Here is a 5348-nt window from a genome sequence, read left to right as displayed (position 1 = left end):
CCTACTCCTCAACCTCGAATTTCAAGCTTCACTTAAAGGTAGGTGCAGAATCAACATAAATTAGATTTTTTGTTTGCTTGTAACATGCCAAGAAATGCATTGAGTCGAACAGAGTGTATCTATATGTATCTATTTTTTCAGTGCTGTCTTATGTATCAAAACGGTGCATTTGCATAGCTTACGGAAGTACGCTTTGTGTGATATTACTTGTGTGGCGGCAATATAATTAATCGATACTTATTTTGTTTCAGCGCGTGCATCCACAAGAGCTAAGAAGGTTCGATGAGTACAAAGAAGGGTGGAGAAAACAAGCAGTCAAGAGAAAGGCCGACGCCCCTGCTGACAAAATGCGCCAAACGAAACTGTTTTGCTCTCCCGGGAGTCACCTGACTCAGCCTAAAGTAGACAATCTGATCGTCAAGTTCGTTGTGGATGGGTTGCATTCATTATCGACAGTCGAAGAGCCAGGCTTCATACAGCTTGTAACAGGTGAGCTTTCAATTCTATGCGAAATCAGACTGCATTATAATTGTACTACATTGTCTCTTTTTCTATTTTAGGCTTGCGCCCAGGGACTAGTGTGGTGTCGCGACGCTCCCTAGGTCGGCGAATTGATGAGGAATGGGAAAAGTTTCTGGATGACGCGCGAGAGAAGTTGTCTGGTCAAAGCTATGTTGCAACCACCGCTGACATCTGGTCCACTCACCATCGTAGCTTCATGGGTGTCACGGTTCATTGGGTAAGCGCTTTGTGTTTTGAATAAAACAAAATGTGTCCCTTTCCTTCACTACCGTGGCAAAGGCAGTGGTAACACAGAATGTGTACGCATTATTTTGGGGAGCTTCCATCAGCTTGCTGGAAACAGCGTCTCCGGAAGAAAGCCCTGCCAAAAGTAGCGCTCGAGCGGGAGTGGAACGCGTAGGTCACGTAGATTTTATGCTTCGCCCACGTATAAGGTGAATCAAAGCATATGGTTTCCTCATAGAGCGGTATTACAGTGGTTAAGACATCGGATTCACAGTATGAGGGTCAGAGATTCGTAAAAAAGTCCTTAGTAGTTCAGTGTTTAAGACATCGGATTCATAATCTGAGGGACGCTGGTTCGTATAGGAGCGCTGCCGGTGTCTTTTATATTCAATTTTCGTGTTCCGCACCTCCGTTACCTAGAAGGCGTCGCCGGAAGTGCCTGAGGCCATTCCTATAACATATTCTGTATTAAAAAGTAGAAGTTGTGGAAAATCATGATTAAGTAACTAATGAATGATATTATTTGTATATTTATTTAGATCGATGCTGACACCCTTTCTCGGAGGTCGCTGCACTGGCCTGCAGGAGGTTTCCTGGAAGCCACACGTACGACAGGATAGCAGAAATGCTGGAAGACATTAGGCAGTCCTTCGACATCTCGCGGGAGAAGGTCGTAGCCACGGTCACAGACAACGCCAGCAACTTCGCCAAAGCCTTCAGGGAGTTCGGCCTTTGTTCTGAGATTACTGACCAGGGTAAGGGTAATGCTGTACTTATTATCAAACATTTTTTCAGATTTTTTAAGGACTGATTTACGCCTGTCTCAATAACCTAAACCCAAGTGGGTAACGTGCGACTACAAATGCAAGAAGTGCGAAAAATATCCGTCATGTTATGCACCGATTCTAATTTTCCTCTTGTCTAGTGCAGCTGACTTGGTTAATTTTTGTGATACATATAATTTTTCTTTTGATACGCAATACAAATAATTGAAGATGAAGCCACTGGAGCTAATGCAAACGAGAGTGTTTTTGATTATTGCACAACTGTTTTTCTTTTAGTTTCTATGAATATGTGTTATTCACCGCAAAATGTTTCCAAACATGTAATCTTGAGTGCTCTTTTAAGTATTTCGGCTAAATGTGTTCCTTTTTTAACTGGCAGATGATGTTGTCGCCGACTTGTCCTTTGAAATTATGGTCGAACCCGACAACCTGGACGATGCTGAAATCAACTTGCCTCGTCATCTTCGATGCGCATGTCACACGCTGAGTCTTGTGGCAACTTCAGATACGAAGGCAGCCTTGTCGACACCGTCCTTTGAACGTGCTAACACATCGGTCATGTCAAAGTGTTCGGCTCTATGGAACTGCGTTCGAGGACCCAAGTCGTCTGAAGTTATTGTGGACATCCTAGGGCATACTCTGAAGACGCCATGTTTAACACGCTGGAATTCATTGTATGACAGCATGAAAGACCTCCTTCGCTCGAAGGATAAACTGCGAGATGTCTGCGATGGACTAAATCTGCAGACATTCCAAGAAAGAGACTTAGCATTTATTGCCGAGTACTGTGAGATCCTGCAGCCCATCCCCTCCGCTCTGACGCGACTCCAAGCGCAGTCCGATTGCTTCTTCGGGGAGCTGCTACCAACGCTTTTTACCGTAAAATCAAAGCTTCAGGAGAAGGCTGGTATGGACTTCGTCTACTGCAGACCACTTTTGGATGCGGTTACATCTGTGTTCATTCGCAGATTTGACGAGCTTCTGCGAATGAAACCAAGTGCAAATGAAGCGACTGTTGCTGCTGTTCTTCACCCTTACTTTAAGTTGCGGTGGTTGTCACGAGAACCTCAAGATGTCCGCGAGCATGGCCAGCAACTCACAGAAAAAGCTGTAATTGACTTTGTAAATGCAACCAAGCACACCACGCGTCCTTTGGCGTGCGCGCCATCAACCTCTGCAGCCTCTGACGTATCGGCTGATGCATTCTTTTCTTTTGAAGCCCACTGCGGCACGAGCCCCAGTTGTCAGGAAGATCAAGTCAAACTTGAGTTCCTGAGCTACCTGCAAGATCCTCGAGTTGAATTCGATATGCTCCGCTCATACCCTTCTCTGAGAAGCGCCTTCATTAGATACAACACCCCAACGTGCTCCTCGGCTCCTGTAGAACGGCTGTTCTCCTTCGCGTCGCTAATCTTACGCCCGCATCGTGGCGGACTTTCAGACCGGCGTTTTGAGCTAATGCTTCTGCTTAAGGCTGCGGTCCCACGGGTGCCATCGTGACCGAAGGGTTTTTCAACCGCCAGGGCGGCAAAAACGGCAGCAAGCTCTTGCGCGACAATATTACAATAAAGCGACCAGAACGAAAAGACGCAAAACATGGTGCTAAATTGCTGCCTACTTGTACGTCTATCTAAAAGTGTCTGTCATTTCTTGAGGATTCAGAACGCAAGTAAACTCAAGGGACTAATATGAAAACGAGACAGACACCGACTGCCATGTCTGTCTCATATTACTGTGTGTCCCTTCTTCTTACTTGCGTTCTAAATCCTCCTCATGAATGTTTAACCAACACGCTCTCCTGATTCTTTCAACGCCTGTATTTGTTTTTCGAGCTTCAGCCCCCGACAGCGACAGTAGGGAGTTTCAGTATATCGTTTTCATTGGATCGATACCACTCCATGCGCGCGCTTCAGAGCATGCTTCGATGTGGCAGCGCGAGCTCCCAATACAAATATCTTTCCCTGAAAACACGATCTACTATAACTCGTTAACTCCACATAGTCCGTGTTTCTGAAAAAACCTTGCGGAGACTAAAACTCAATTATTGATAGAACGTTTTGGTTTGGTAGATTCTGTGGATTTGAAATAGCGTGTATCTTTATACCTCGCTGCTCTCTTGGCTGCAATACTTTTACGGAGGTTTGTACGTTTGTGTAAACGTTTGAAAAAAAGACGCAATATAACAAACACAAGAATTCAACTAATAACTTTGTTAATTAATCTAAAGCAATAAGATACACTCATTTTAAAGTACTTCGGATGAGGTTTTAGCGATGTATCGAGGTATCTAAAATACAGTATTCAGTATCTGTATCGAAGATTAGTTTTACATCTGTATCTTGTATCGGTATCTCAAATACAATTTTCGAGGGTATCGAGTATCGGTATCGAAGATACAATTTCGAAGTATCTTGCCCACCCCTGACCACACGGCAATCCGAGCGGGAAGGAGCACGCCTGTTACCCGCAGCGCCCCCTGGCGTTCTTGCGCGCCGTCATCGCTGCGCCGACCTCCTCCCTCCGTTGCTTCTCGGCGCGGACGACACACTGCCCAGTTCTAGTACACCATAACAGGATGGAGACACCTTTGAACCATAGAGATCGTACATACTAACTCTAGAGGAAAAGGTCCGCCATTTTCCCAAGCATTCTGGCTGCCGCAAGCGGCGGAGCATGCAGGCAGACCCTCGGGGTCCCACATGGCTACCAACTGCCTTCGATTTAACAAATATATCACAGAGCAGTGTCATGAACTTCAACAATCCACGAACTTACCGGTGGAAAGATATTCGCGTTCCTTTCGAAGCTTTCTTTTGAATAGCGCGCAGACGTACGGCCTCGCGTCAACGCTAAACTAAACCAAATACCCGGCTTCGCCGGTGGGCGCGGTTGAGGAATACGAAACCGCGCAACTGCCAGATTTCCGAGATTTGGACAGAAGGGAAGTTAATGCAGCGTAAAGACTATAGGCTCCTTGCACTGACGTCACATCGCATACTTTTGAACACCAAGGAAAAGGAGGAGAGGGAAACTGCTTTTGTAAGAATTTTGAGTGACAGGTTAATCTTCTCTAATCTTCTGGGGGGAGAATAGCGACGCCTGTACAAATCCGGGAGGCAGAAAGGAGGATCCTGATAAGAGGGGAGCTCCTTCTTCCCCTTTTCTCTGGAGGGCATCGGAAATGACGTCATGTGCAAGGAGCCTATAATGCTTTTTATAAGCGTTAGAATCACTGTTGATATTGCTGAGAGTTTTCAGTCTTCGCGTTTACCATTGCGACTGTCGTCCTTCAGCTGGCAACTTTGCTTTCTTTCTCTCGTGTTCTGTCGCTGTCTTTCGCGATCTTTCACTCGGGACCCCGGGTGTCGGCGCACGGGATTTGCCACTCCTCCTCACCCACCTTTACCCCCCTGCTTTGACCAGGCTCGCGCCACGGCGCCGCCATATTGTGGCTATTCTCCGTATCGGCGGCAGCAACAGCAGCCGTGTGTGATGCACTCGGAGTAAAAGACCGAGAGCTCTGTTCAGCAAGACATGCCGTGGTGCTGTGTTCAACTGTGCAAGGGATCATCCAAGAAATGAAATCGGCTTGTCCCTTTTCCCAGTGACAAGGTGCTGAGAAAGATGTGGGAAACGCAAATGAAACGCGACCGCTGGAAGGTGACGAACGGCTCGATAATATGCGAGGTAGGGCATGCGGGTGGGTCGTATACATTAGCGTATTTCATTCCCATTCGTTTTAGCAGCTGACATAAACCGTCCTTCATATATAATTTTTAGTTTTTTTGTTGGAGTTTGTTCAGGAATTTTCACATA

At 46.2% G+C, this 5348-nt stretch overlaps 1 pseudogene; it reads left to right on the top strand.

Moving 5' to 3' along the window:
* The first annotated feature begins 389 nt into the window (after positions 1 to 389).
* LOC121837121 lies at positions 390 to 3238 on the top strand (annotated as a pseudogene).
* The last annotated feature ends 2110 nt before the right edge of the window (positions 3239 to 5348 follow it).

This window comes from Ixodes scapularis, unplaced genomic scaffold (genome assembly GCF_016920785.2).
Source record: "Ixodes scapularis isolate PalLabHiFi unplaced genomic scaffold, ASM1692078v2 PGA_scaffold3__209_contigs__length_174095766, whole genome shotgun sequence".
In the NCBI taxonomy this organism is placed as follows: Eukaryota; Metazoa; Arthropoda; class Arachnida; order Ixodida; family Ixodidae; genus Ixodes; species Ixodes scapularis.
Note: the sequence above shows the minus strand (reverse complement) of the source record. Positions and strands in the feature narration are given on the sequence as shown.